Here is a 15,788-nt window from a genome sequence, read left to right as displayed (position 1 = left end):
TGAGGTGGACTTCCGTATTCTCCTTAATAAACGTTAGTCATTTGCGTGTCGTTGCTATTGGATATGAATATATCAGGCCACCAATCTTGGTGTGCTACATTAGACAAAATCGTGGCACTTTGGAAGGCGGTACATGCGGCAGCATGTTCGGGGCTTCCTTCAAGCACCCAAATTATCAGGAAGAGCGAGAACAATGAATTCAGATCTTTCCAATTCATGGTTGGCAGCAGAAATGAATAGATCTTGACAAAAGCCACTAAGTAGGTTCCTGAACAAAAGCTAGACTCCTCAAAATTGATTGTTAAATATTTCTTTGTCCATTTTTTTTAGTTTTATTACAGTGTTATAATAATCAAATTAGAAATGAATGTTTCCTCCAGCATCAAAAGTTTTAGTAATATAATAAATCAACACCTTTTATGAAAACAACGTCACTTATGACATGTTTTACATTAAGTGAAAATAGTGATTAATTCTAAACATAATACAATAGTATGCTTAAAAAATTTCTTTTTATCAACAATTTAAGAGGTTCGTTTTTTGTCCCTGACTCGAGTGATCTGTTGTACACCAAATTCTATCTCTTTCTCTTTCTCTCTCTCTCTCTCTCTCTCTCTCTCTCTCTCTCATATATATATATATATATATATATATATATATATATAAAAGAGGGATACCATATTTTAGTCCCAACATCATTTAACAACTTTTTCTCCTTATTTTTCTATTGATCATCTATCTTAAAAAGATTATCTGCTAATCCTTACGAGTTCATAAGCACCTAAGGATCTAGTACCTACCATATCTCATTCTATACAAATAAAGTTCACATTGTAGATCATTATGACACACAACTATGTTCTATAGAAGCACCGAGCAGGGAGCATTCTGGGGCACAGTACTGACCAAATATCCATGTGATAGAGGTCACAATAATCGATCTTAATAAGCTGCTGTAGGGGGGGAAACACTGGATCGACAAGTTAATGGTTGATTACCAGCAACACTATCTTGAAAGGGTTAAGCTTTATCCGAAGACGTTTTCTTTTTAAATCTTGAACATTGTTCATGATAAGCACGTTAATTTGCACTGTTGAATTTCGAACCTCCTGAAGTAATCCAATTAATTGCGAACTGCTTGATCATCTCTTTACGCTTTTATCAGAATTTATGACTAATCATATATATGGCGTCGTGATGACGATGTAAAAAAGATAATGTACACATGCCATTCACTTGCTATGTATTACTATAGCAGTTTTTAAGTTTAGGTGCACTTTTGAGTTTCAAACTCAATTTCAGATTTATTTTTTGAAAATTTTCTTTCCTAGGCCTAATAGTTTTGATGGCAAACGAAAAAAAGAAACTTAAGTAATTCAATTCATTAATTTCCAAAGCTTGCATTTGTTCTATGTCATCGGTTGTTGGAACAAAAAAGGCTACGGGCATCTTATTTCATTAATAAAACTCCAAGGTTGGTAGTCTTTAGTTTAGACTAAAAAGAAAGAAACTATTTTCGATCTCGTTTTTGTGAAAATAATATATGAACAGGATAAGTTTCGAAAAAAAAATTCGTAATGTGATTTTTTTTTTTTGAAAACTTTTGGACATATACATTAAAACGATGAAATTTGTGATCGTTATTGATCATATTACAACTGGGTATAAAGAAAACGACCTCATAACTCCTATGAATTTAGGGATTCTGGGTGATGAGTTTTGATCTTATAGAATTTTATTTGGAGACACATCCAATTAAGTTGATAATCTCATACAGGGTTTCTATCTTTAACTATGAAAAGGATTATGAGCAACGTAGTTTGTAATATTTTTAAATTATACATGAAAGTATCTTGCACAATACTTTTGCCCGGAAGATTTTAAGCAAAGCTGCTCAGGCTTATTGGTGTAACAAAAACGCTTTTGCTTTTAGTAATCAATTACCACTTCCAACGTTAGTGGCATAGTGAAACTATGCTCCATTTTGATCTTTTTTGTTTAACTGTTTCTTTTATGTCAGCAAGCAAATCTAAACAATTAGAAAATTTTAAAAAAAAACCCTCAATATTAGATGCACTTAAAAATAACAGCCTGATTAATTTATAAATTAGTTGGCAAGTGCACCATGAAAAATATGAATGTTTATTTAGAAGGACTATTTTAATTTATGCTAAATATGAAAAATAATTCCTTCCAAACCATACCTTTGGGTCAATTCCTTTTTCAATTTCACATCTGTCTCTCTCTCTCTCCCTCTACAAACAAACAAAGAAAAGTTAGCATTATGGAGAGCTAGCAAAATAATATAGATTAATCTAAGGAATACTTTATTGAAAGGCGCTTTATTTTTGTTCAAATAGTACAAGTTAAATAATATCCTTTTATTTATAATGCAGTATCTGTAAATTGTTTTATAAAGCTAGAGTTTCACCTGCAGTGCTTTCCCAGATAATATGCAGGTTATTTGTAAACATGCAAGCAGTTGAGCTGTTTCATTGTAAATTATAAAAAAAAAAGGAGCTACTAATGCATTCAGAGGCGAGGAAGAATATCTCAGATGTTCGAAGAACATCCAAAAGCCATGGGAAGGCAAAATCATATTTCGACGTCTACCGGTCGCAATGTCGCCGTGACGCGGGCCATTTTCCCATTACCTGATGGACTTTCTCGTCTTTCAAGAAATAAAGAACCGAGCGTGCTTCGCATTATTGAGGCTGGGATATCCAGCAAACCCATACACCGTTTCACGTGATCCCACGGAAAAAGTTGGAAAGATAATGGAGAGGAGAAACAAAAACCCTGATCTTTTGGGTCCTGTTATTTCCTCTCTGCAGAGCCAAACCCATTTCTCTCTAGAAAGAGAATGCCCTACACAATGAATGCAGATTAAAGCCAGAAAGATTGGGACATGACCTTTGCCTGCCCACCACTAAGCTTGGTCATTGGTCGATCTATATCTACGTATCAGAATCGTTTGGTTGAAGAGAAAATGAAGATGATATCGTTGATGAAACAATGACAGAATGGCTGGGTTCAATGCCTCCCCTCCATCTCTTGATTAAACCAGAAAGGCCGTGGAAGAATGATGGAGCAACCATGATTACTTTTTGGCGTGCTATATCTCCTCTCCGAGACTGAAAGCAGGTGATGGAGAGAGAGAGAGAGAGATATCAGAGGGAGAGGCGTAGCCAATAATCTTGATACATCAAAATCTGGTTGTATCAACTGCCCTTGATTCAAGAAAACTTGTACGTACAGCCATTCACGTAACAATTGTCGTTACGAGGAAGGAGACGATCGAACCCACACGCTCATCACTCCTGCTTCAATGGAAGAGCCCAACGTGAGCGTTTGAAGAAGTCTGTGGCACATGAGCTATATATATATATATATATATATATATATATATATATCTTCCAGTCATTTTGAGCTCCATTCAATGACATTGCATTCGGTGGACATCAGGGGCGGAGCCAGGATTTTTTTTAGGGTCGAGCCAAGACGGTTCGTGGGCCAGGCCAGGGTCGGGCCAAACTAAAAAAATTTAATTTTTTCCATGTAAATTTTTTTTTTTTGCGCTCACCCGGGCCATGGCCAGGGCGGCCGCCCCCCTCCCTCCGCCCCTGGTGGACATGATTAAACATACTCCTGATGCATTATATATATATATATATATATATATGATAACGTTTCATTATAGTTTTACTTCACTTTATAAGCATTACTCAAATGATCCACAACCTAAATACGATTAAGTCATGTGCTTTTATTTGCACATACTGATCCGAGCAGATAAAGAGAGAGTAAATCACATATATGTAGCTAGAATTTCAAAATATTCAGTTAGGCACTTTTAAAAGGGTTTGCAGTGCTGAATATTGAAGCTCATTTGTGAGATTGGTCTCTCTCTCCTCTCTCGAGGTTTCTCCCTCTCGTCTCCCACCTTCTCTCCCGCGTGAGTTGAAAGTGTCTTCTCCCCCCTCGCGCCCCCTTGATCCCGCGGCGATTTCCGAAGTCCCTTGGAGAACCGGCGTCCTCGTAGGCAAAGGCTCAAGGAAGAAAGGTTAAGGCAGCTCTCTAGCTCCGGCGGTAGAGTCCCCACTGGCCACGTTTTCTCCCCTTTGTGCAAATATCCAAGTAAGTTTCAGTGCCTTCTTCTCACCCACAAAAAAGTTGAGAGGCCGATCTTACACCGGGAAGATTGAAGACGGCAACGTCTTCAATATCGATGCCTTTCAAGCCACTTTTGAGGAAGTTCAGACGGTGAAGAGGAAGAAAGGAGCAAGTTTCCCGCCGTCGGATCTTTCTCGTTTTCGGTTGCGCGGCAGGCGGAATTCCAGAAACATCCACCTGTTCAAACAGCCATATCTGAAGATCTACCGAGAGTTAGAGGACGATCTATATACCGTTGGAATCGTCTTGATGTCCTCTACAACATACCCAAATTTGGTAATCATCGGAGTTCGTTTAGTCGATCAAATTGGAGTAGAAACTGAGTACATTCGACGGCCGCGATTCGGTCGTTTCCAGAAGCAGGGTAATGTTCTTTGATCTGGATCTGGAGATTCCCTGGGAGTTTACTCTGCTTCCTGTATGTGCTGAGCAACACATCCCTGTTTCTTACAGGACCAGGCTATCGCTCCACCTCCAAAAAGGAAAACATATCTCGAAGTAGATTTACTGTCATCTTTGCAGCCAACAAAATCTGTATCGGAATAGCCAACTAAAGTTAGCTCATCTGCTTGATAAGACAATTTCAGTCATTTTGTTCCTTTAATGTACCGAAAAATCCTTTTGACTGTTTGTCAGTGAGGCCATCCAGGATTACTTTGATAACGACTCACCGAAAGCTTATGTCTGATTTAGTACAAAGCATTAAATACATCAGACTGCCAACTGTTTGTGCATATGGAACATTTAATTTTTGTTGTCATTCACTAGGATATTCACTCCTACTCAAATTTGCTCCTTTAGTTATAGGAGTCCCAATTGATTTGCAGACATACGAAATTTCTTCAAAATATAATCAATATATCGTTCTTGGCTTAAACTTAGGATTCTTGAGTTTCTATCTCGGGTGATCTTTATTCCTAATATATATAATGCTTCACCCAAGTCCTTCATTTCGAAGTTCTTGTTCAGCCATATCTTCGTTTTGAATATCATGTCGTTATCATTTTCTGTTAGTAATATGTCATCAACATATAATGATAAAATACAGAAAAGACTCACACTTTTCTAGACATATACACAGTGGTCTAGTTGGTTTGCAACAAACCCAAGTTTTGTAATTGCTTTGTGAAAAGCAAAATATCACTGTCTCGGTGACTGCTTCAATCTGTAAAACGATTTATTCAGCTTGTACACTTTGTCTTCATTTTCCTTGATGACATACCCCTCTGGTTGAGTCATATATATAGTTTCTTTCAACTCACTATTCAGGAAAGCAGTCTTCACATCCATCTGACAAATATCCAAGTCATAGAATGTTACGATAGCCAAAATTATTCTAATTGATGCAAACTTTGCAACCGACGAATAGGTTTCTGAGTAGTCAATTCCTTCCTTTTGGGAAAAACATTTTGCCACCAGTCTGGCTTTGAACTTTTCTACTGATCCATCAGCTTTATATTTCTTCATCAGAACCCATTTTCATCCAATGAGTTTTCTATAATTAGGAAGATATACTAATTTCTAAACTTTATTCTTTTCTATGGATTCAATTTCTTCATCCATAGCATTCATCCAATCTGACGATTCATGTGAGCTTATGCCTTCATCATATGTCAGATTGTCAAACATTTCATCAATATCTGCTAAATAACAGAGCTCCTCTGGCAGATATATGTAATAATCGTTCAAAAATGAAGGAGGAGCTCTAGGTCTTTTATGACCTGATAACGTCTGAGATGACGAAGTACTCAGATCAGTTGGTTCATTATCTAACTGATCTTCAGTCGGTTCATTACCTGACTGTTTCTCAGACGATTCCAGTTCAGTTGGTTCATTGCCTAACTGGCCTCTAATCGGTTCATTACCAGATTGTTCTTCTGAATAAATCAGATCATCCAGTATATCGTTTTGATATTCAACTGGATCAATATCTTTGTTATTGAGTTCTTCTAAGACTCTACATCTCTGCTTTCTATAAGTCTTATAGTTGAATGATATAATTTGTAGCTCTTGGATCATTTTGGATATCCAATCAATACACATATTACTGATCTGTTATCTAGTTTATCTATTTTTGGATCTAAAATTTTCACGTGTGCTACAGATCTCCATCTCCTCAGATGTTTTAAATCTGGTTTTACACCAGTCCATCTCTCATAAGGAGTGGTTGAGACTGCTTTGCAGGGCACTCGATTTATTGTGTACATAGCTAACATAGTTTCACCCAAAAAAGCTTTTGGTAATAGTCCACCTGCCAACATGGATCTCACCATGTTCAAGAGGGTTCTGTTACACCTCTCAGTCACACCATTCAGTTGTGGTGTTCTAGGCATTGTACTTTGCCTATTAATACCAATGTCTTTGCAGTATTCGAGGAATTCACTAGAAGTGTATTCTCCTCATCGATCAGACCTTACAACTTTGGTATATCTCCCGACTTCAGATTTGAATTCCTTGAATTTCTCAAGTGCTTCTGATTTATGTCTAATTAAGTATATATACCCAAATATTGAGAAGTCGTCTATAAATGTTATGAAGTATAACTTGCCACCATGAGTTTGAACTCTGAAAGGTCCACATATATCAGTATGAATTATTTCTAATAGTTCAGTGGCCCGAATTACTTCAGATGAAAACGATTTTCTTGCCATCTTTTGGTATACACACGACTTGCATTTCGCGAAAACATTTGTATTTATACCAGGTATTAAGCTCTGTTGTGCTAGAGTCTTCATCTTTTTTATACTTATATGGCTTAATCTTTCAGGCAATAAGCTTTCAGGCAATAAGTTTACATTGACACTCATTGCACAATCATAATATAAGCATAACTGGAAGCGTCATTCATATCATTACGTTTAAACATACCATGTTCTTTTACAAAATTTTCATGGAACATGGTCCTTCCATGTTTTCCCACTGTTACTTTTCCTAGAATGAATCGAACTTCAAAACCTTTCCCAGTCAGTGCGGGAACAGACACAAGATTCCTTTTCATCGAAGGGATATATAAAATCTCATTGAGTACGACACTAGTACCCCCAACATTTAGTCGATATGCCCCAACTCCCATGACGTCACAATATGAGTTGTTTTCCATGTAGACCTTGTTTGTTCCAGGACTCAGTTCTTCCATGTGAATCACGCCTTCCGTTGTCTTTGCAATATGACGAGTAGCTCCTGAATCAACCCACCAACCAGTCAAATCCCCATCTACAAACAAACATTCTGACACGACACAGATGACTTCTCTGTTAGAGTCTCCTTGCTGCTTCCTCCTGTTGTTGTGGTCCTGACCATTGTTATCTTTCTTATTCTGGAATTTCGTCCTGCAGTTCTTCTTGATATGTCTAAGCTTTTCGCATCTGTAGCATTTCACTACAGTTCCTTGAGATTTCATAGTACCTGCAAAATTGCCCTTAAACTTGCCATCGTTTCGATTTTTAAATTGGTTGAGTCTTACAGGCACATGACTACTAGCAGGTTTTTCCTGGACAGTCATCAATTCAGCATTCTTTCTCTTGGCCAGACGTTGTTGTTGTAAAGCTAACTGTATAGGAAGCTTTTCTAAAGTAAGATTATCAAATTGAAGACTCAAGGCAGTAACTGCCATATCTCAAGAAGGAGGTAGGCTGTTCAGGATTGTGCTAATCTGCATGTTGTCAGATATAACATTCCATACTACGGCTAAATCTTTAGCCATGACCAACATCTTATTAACATTGTCCATTACATTGACTGACTCTTTCATCCTATAGGAATTATACTGTTTTAACAGTAACTGTACGTGCATCGCAGTAGTGGTGTTGTATTTGGAAGATATAATATCAAACATTTCCTTAGCCGTTGGACAATCCTCAAATATCCTAATTTGATCATCTTCCATGAAAGTTAACATGATGGTTTTAGCCATCAGGTCATCAGAGGTAAATGACTCATGTGCCTTTCTTTCCTCATCTGTAGGTTTATCTCTTAAAGTGGGAGAAGGCTGGTTGATCACATAAATGAGTCTTTTCAAAGTCAAGGTCAACATTATCCTGTGTTTCCGTGCATAGAAATTTGTCCCATTTAATTTCTCAGTCTTAGCTAATTCATAAGCTCCCACTCTTGATGTCATTTCTAAGTTAGTTTCTCATGGCAAGTAAAGAACAATAATAACAAAAAAAAATTTACAATGAATATCACATCAAGAGATCTCATACAACATTTTAAGACAATATTTAGAAGAAGATGACTTTAAATTAGAATTTAAACATGCAACTCTCTTTTCAGAGTTTATCTCAAAACCCTCTTTCTCCACTTTTAACAAGTTAAAGGGTGCTTTTCATAATTTTGCATAAAAGCACAGTCTTCTACTAAAATTGCAACAAATTTCCTGAAACCCTGTTTTTGCTAATTTCACTAATTCTAAGGGTACCCAAAAGCAATTTCTTATAAAGTTCCTGGTTTCTATTGAAATTAACTTCCGCGAGCCTCTTTTTGGAAAACTTTTTAGGAAAAAATGTTGCGGCTTTAATTTCTGAGAAATGTCACAACCCTTTTTAAAATAACTCATAAGAGGTGGACTGTTTTTGCAATTTTCAAATTTCGACTATAAAACCCTTTTCGCCCGATTTTTCCTCATTTTTCCGCTTGACACTCTCTCTCTTCTCTCGAGCTGCTCTCCCCTCTTCGCGAAAAGGCCTTCTGCAGCGCCTGTCCCCCGTCACTGCTCGCTTTCCGACCAACTTTGGCCAATACAGTGAGAAGCAACCTCGTACCACTCAGAGAGTGGTTAGAGCTCCTCCTTACAAGCAACGAGCTGAACGAAAAGTCGAAAAACCCTCTTCTTTTCGTTTGGGTTCGGGGTCGGCATCAAAGAAAACAGGGAGACTGGTTGCACGAATGACAGCAGTCTCTGCCACCGACGATATTTAGAGAGAAGAGAGAAAACAAAGCCAGGCAACAGGGATGAAGTGGGTTGATTTCTGATTTAGGTTCGTTGAAGAAAAAAAGAAGATGTTTTTCTAGCTGCGACAAAGAGTTCGGTGAAAAAAAAAAAACTTTTCAAGTCTTTGCCATAATTTGATACATATGATTATCTATCCAATCCCGTTTTAAAAGCATCAATCAGGATTGAAACCATGGTTTAGGGAGATCGACAGCGCTTATTGTCACCTATCACCAGAGGGTTCTAGTCTACGACGCCATAGACTAGAAACCTTTAGTCCTCTAGAACCACAACCGTAGAAAATATGGACGCAAAAAAAAATCTCATTACGAAACAAATTTCTTGGCAGAGTATATTAGAAAGCCTTCACCTTCTAGAATGACAGTGAACATAGATTGTTTCAGGGAACTACAGATGACATGCTTCATACATTCTGATTAGCTATCAATTTAGCATGCCTTCCTCACGTACAACAAGTTATTTAATCTAGCATGCTTCATGTATACAACATAGCTTTGAATATAGCATGCTTTAGTCATACACTGTCTGTGCACTATATTGACACAAGACAACTTACCTTTTCAGACGTTGATCTCCTACGCTCTGATACCACTGTTGGAGTGAAGGCAGCGGAACGGCGTCTCAAGCTCCTCAAGTGTTTCACCACCGGATGCTCTAGATTTAGCCTTCATGTGAGCAATAGTAGTAATGGCAGAAACAGAGAAGAAGAAGAGCACAAAGTTAGAAGCTGTTAGATTTAGGGGTTTGCTTCTAAGGGGCTCCTCAAGGGTAATCACCAAGTGATTTTCCAATAGAAAGTTACTGAGCTTTAAATAGGCCAGCCCCTTAGGTTTTCCCCTCAGCCCAGCAGCGGTTTGGATGAGGGAGAGACTTTAGGGAAAATGATGTGCATTATCTCGTAACTGCTAAGCAGTTACAAGATATTCGGATAGGGCTCAATGGCCACTATCCAACATATGCTTCAGGCACTCTTGGTTGAATTGAAACATTCTTCTCTTTCTTGCTATAGTAAGTGTTAGAATTCAAAGTGATTCCCCTCAAAACCTTCTAGAATGCTACTGAACTACTGGCTTTCACATGCGTAAGCTAGAATGCAGTTGGCGTAGCTAGAAAAGAGGCCCCAATGCAAAGAATCAAATATAGGTACACTAGATTCTCAATCAACTCTTAATTACAATAAAGAGAAATCTCATTTGTGAATCATCAATTGAGAATGCATAAAGCAGCACACATCAATCACAATTCGCACACAAGGACTGCATGGCTAGAATGTGTACTTTGTAGGACTATCCTTATTAAATGGGTAAAGAGTGGACACTATAGTGTATGCATGGCTCATGTCTAAACCACCAATCATGTTTGTTGCCATTGCCTTAGCTAAGAACTATAGATGGCTTCAGCTGCAATAACAACATAGTTCATGGGCTATATTAAAGATTTAGTGGCCCTGAGAATAGGCTGACTCTTGGACTGCTTCACAATTAAGATACAATGGCTCCAATTCAAATGAAGCGATAGCTGAATGCAAGCTAGGTTGTTAACATTATACTTTAAACACAAGAACTTGTATGGTTGAATGATAACGTTTCTTCTTTTACAGTAGTAAGTATGTGTTAAAATCCAAATAGACATGCCTTCAAAACTTTCCAAGTCTACTGTCTCTCGTGTGCCTACACTAAAATACATATGTTCATCCGGAACAAATGGCCCCAATGTGAGCAACTTGAATATAGTCACACAAGATTCTTGCCTAGCTCTCAATTGCATTAAAGAAATCATGTCTTGCATTTTCACCACTTAACAATTCATGAAGTTGAAAGATCTCCAATCAGTCACAATTCACATAAGAAATATTTACCTCAAGTGTATGTTTTGTAGGACTGCTAGGTCGATTTTTAGCTTATTGCTCAATCAGTGTACGACAGATCCAATTCAAGGCATACCATAGTCAATAGAAACTTGGGTCTTGTGTTGACACTAGCCCTAAATTGGAAAAACATAGGCGGAAGTGACTATTAAATGTTGCATGGCTAAACCCGAGGTCAATAGCTAGGGTTGGGCTTGGTTGAAGTTTACAAGAGGACATATAATCCATACAAGTTCCATAGGGTAATTATACATATCCTCCATACCAAACTTGACACAATTCAAGGGAGCATAGATGGATGAATATGCATGAGGGCTTATCATGAGAGTAACAATATCTATGTTGAGTGGGGTAATAACACTCTACGAAAGGATGATATATACTATCAGCATGCACAAGCATAGAATGAGGGCCCAAGAGGGGTTGGTCATGATAAAGCTCATGCTTACACATACACAACGTACATACAATCATCGATGACGCACAATAATAATGTGATGCAGCATGGTTTACTTTCATCCATGAGAGAAGAGGAAAGAATTTTTTATTACTCGATTGCCCGACTATTAGGGATACAAAAAGATGATATTATTCAGTTACAAGAAGCTTAAGATGGAAATGAGAGAGAGAAGAGATAAGGATCCACAATGATTTGTGATGGATCCAAAAAATGGTGAGAGAAAATCTCATAGATCTCTTTCTATGAATAATGCAATGGTTAAAGATCTCATGGTAGACACAACCACCCTTCTAAAAAACTCCAACAATCTCCCCCTCAAGTTGGTCTGCACATACAAGTCTATCACAACCTTTTAGTTATATATGTGTGTCATCCCTTTCCAAGTGACTTAGTTAATCTGTCAGCAAATTGATGTTCACTATTAACATGTGGTGCCTGAATGGTTCCACCTTGAAACTTCACAGATGAAATCACAGTTAGCTTCAATATGCATTGTGTTCATGAGACCTTGGATTTGCTTCAACATATATGGCTGCCATATTATTACACATCAGCTTCATTGATTCTTTTATTTCAATGTTCATGTCATTTAAGGGAGCTTTCACCTACACTAGTTAGTAGGTACAAGCTAAGCTCTATATTCGGCTTCAACACTAGATCATGTAACAAATGTGCAATACCCATATATAGATCTTCTATCATTTATGTCACCAACTCAGTCTGCATTAGTTACCAATCACGTCAAGATCACATTTCATCATAATACCTTTATCCGGTGATCTTTTAAGGTACCTTTGTACTTTGTTTGCAGCATCGACACATAGACACCTTATGTTCTACATGCATTGACTTATGATAGTAACTATGTGATAATATCTACCCTGGTCATAGTCAAATAAATGAGTTTTCCAACATGTTTTTGAAAAATCTGTATGTTTTCACCTTCAATTCCATAGTCATTCCTCAACTTTCAATTTAATTCAAGTGGAGTATCTGTAGTTCTGGTGCCCAACTATATTGTTTCCTTCAAAATGTCTAAAGCATACTTTCTCTGACATATAACAACTCCTTGATAGTGAGCCACCTCAAAGCCCAAGAAGTACTTCAACTTCCTGATGTCTTTGATTTCAAACTGCTTGTTAAGATAAAGCTTCATGCAAGTCATAAATTCTTCATTATCATATGTCACAATAATGTCATCTACATACACACGCAAAATAGTGATGTTTGAAGTCCAAATGCAAGTGAACATAGTATAATATGAAATACTTGTCATAAAACCAATACTATCAAGAGCATGTCTCAAATGAAAAAACTGTACAGGATATAACTATATTATTCTGTACAAGACATTTTTTATTGTACATATGTACTATTTTTCATTCGCCACACCTTCAAGCAGTTCCATGTAGAATTTTTCCTTGAGCTTTCCATGTAGAAAAGCATTCTTCACATCGAGTTATACCAAGTTCTACTTCTTATTTGATGCCACCGATATAAGAGTTCTAACAGTGTTCTTCTTAACAATTGAAGTAAAGGTATCATTATAATCAATTCATTCAGTTTTGGTGAATCCATTTGCTACCAAATGAGCCTTGTACTGCTTTATGGTGCCATCACAATGATATTTTATTATGTATACTCATTTGTAGCTAACAACTTTCTTTCCTCTTGATAGAAGAACGAAATCCTAGGTTTGATTTTTGTCTAATGCTAAAAAGCTCTTCCTTCATAGCCTATCTCCATTGCGGATGCTTATTTATTTCTTCATAAGTTTTGAGTACTTGGTGGGTACATATGTTTAAAATATGACATATATATGGCTTAGATACAATCTCTAAGACAAGGTATTTATCTATGGAATGATTGTGATTGGATGATATGTATGTGTATAAGGCACTAAAGCTTGGATAGTGATCTACTAGGGCGAGTTCGGCGACAAAGAGTCCGCTGGTTTTCTTGGATTGGTTCAAAGGATTGAGGTTGATGTTGGGTTTTAAGACGATTAAGGTGGTTGTTGGCATTAGATAGAGGCTGGTTTTGGTTGTGCATTCTAGGTTCAACTTGCTAGTTTTGGTCATGATGATTATTAGGTACTGGATCATCAAAAACACCCACTAAAGAAAGGCAGAGGACATGATTATGCGCCTTAGAATCATGGACATAATCCCCCCTAATTTGGTTCTCAATAAAATGATTGATGTGCAAAAAATTTGATGTTGAGTTCACAAACAATTTTTTTTAAATCAATTCTTAACACTTACAAGCCTTTTTCCTATTGGAATATCGAAAAAAGTGCACTTTATTGCATGTTTAAAGATTATTTAAAATTTTTTCCAAAATATGGGTGAAATATTTGCATATAAAAACTTTAAGATGTCATATAAAAATAGACATTTTAAGGAGAAGGTCCAGTGGAACTTTGTCTTGCCTTCAAATTTAGATGAGGAAATTGGTGATATAACATGTCATTCTTATGGCATCATACCAAAAATTTTAAGGAACATGCATATGTATAGAGAGACATCCAGCTATATCAAGCAATTGATGACTTTTCATTTCTGTGACTCCATATTATCGTGGAGTCATAACACAGGTTATTGGGTTTCTATGTTATTATTTGTCATGAAATTTTGAAATAGATTATTCACATATTTTTCTCCATTGTGAGACTAAAGATTTTCAATTGTTTTATATTGAGTAAGCAACATATTGTAGAAATTATTCAAACACTTTAAAAACCTCACATTTATTTTTAAGAATGAAAATTCATGGCATGCAAGTTTTATCATCAATGAATGACACATAGTACATATAACCCATATATGGCTCCACTTGGGTACGTCTCCATCCATCGGGATGCACCAACTCAAACAATGTGGTGGTGGATCTTTCAATAGAAGCATAAATTTACAACCTGGTGGATTTTGACTATTCAAACGCATCATAAAAATGCTTCTCAATGGTGAGGAGTGAAACCAATGTCTTCAAACTCGTGTTTATAATGTGACCAACCCTAGCATGCCAAGTACGATAATTTGATTTTCTTATTGTCCCAAATTAATTGAATGACAAAGAAAGTGACTCCATGATGCTCCATCGCATAAAGGCCATCTTGCTCTCGGTCTCTATCAATCAATTTCTTCAATTTCAGATCCAAAAAATCACATTCTTTGAAGGCAAAATGGCCACATTGTTAGAAACTTTGTTAATCATGCTAATTAACATTAAACTGGTAGAGACTTTTGATACATAGAGGACACTAAACCTCTTATGGTTTTAAAAAAAAGTCTCTTTCTCGGTTCCATCAACTGCTATAAGAGATTCATAAACAGTGAATAAGCCCATGGCCCCAGAGTTGACAACCCAAATATAATTCTTAATTGAGTAAAGAAAGCATGATTATTACTTTTGATAGAGGCACTAACCACTGATTTGGGATGAGATTGGTTTGGGAGAAAATCATTGGAAGAACTTCTTCAAATCTTCCTTGGTGATAAAATTTGCAAGCTTGAACTTTTTTTTGTTGAAGATGCCTTTTCTTTGATGGGCTTACCTACAAGATCCTAACACTTCTCCTACATTTGACCATTTTTTTTTCACAATAAGAGCACTGTAATTTGTTGTAATTTTGAGGAATCATACTTGCACTTGTCTGGTCTTTTGGCTTCATATTGGATGTTTTGGCATCAGGTTAGCAAGACATGCTATTCTTTCTTGATGTCATTATTAGATTTAGCTTTGGGCATGATGTTCATAATCTTTCTCCATGCACCTTCTCATATTTGGGATCAATTTTTGAAGCTGGTGCATACCATTGATCTTAGATTGCCCACTCAAAAACAACCAAACAGATTTAGCCAACTCAAGTAGCTGATATTGTTTATAATAGTAGTGATTTTTAACATACCATGATTTTGGTTGTTGTTGTTGTTGTTCTTCGAGCTGCTAGATGAATCACTAGTTGGATTGTCTTGAGCCTCTGCCATTGTGTAACAAACACATGAATCAAAGATCACAAGTTGTGCTCTAATACCAAGATATAATCATGCATACTACATACACAACGTACACACAAGCATCTATGGTACATAATAATTATGTGGTCGGCATTGTTTGCCTGCATCGACGAGAGAAGAGGAAAGAACAATTTTCATTACTCGACTATCAAAGATACAAAAATATGACATCAGTGGTTACAAGAAGCTTAAGTTGGCAATGAGAGAAAGAAGATATAAGGATCCAGAATGAGTTGTGATGGATCAAAAAATGGTGAGAGAAAATCTCTTAGATCCCATGACAGATGTAATCACAATAGCTCCTTTTCTAGAAAGCTC

Source organism: Nymphaea colorata, chromosome 2, assembly GCF_008831285.2.
Source record: "Nymphaea colorata isolate Beijing-Zhang1983 chromosome 2, ASM883128v2, whole genome shotgun sequence".
Taxonomy (NCBI): domain Eukaryota; kingdom Viridiplantae; phylum Streptophyta; class Magnoliopsida; order Nymphaeales; family Nymphaeaceae; genus Nymphaea; species Nymphaea colorata.
Note: the sequence above shows the minus strand (reverse complement) of the source record.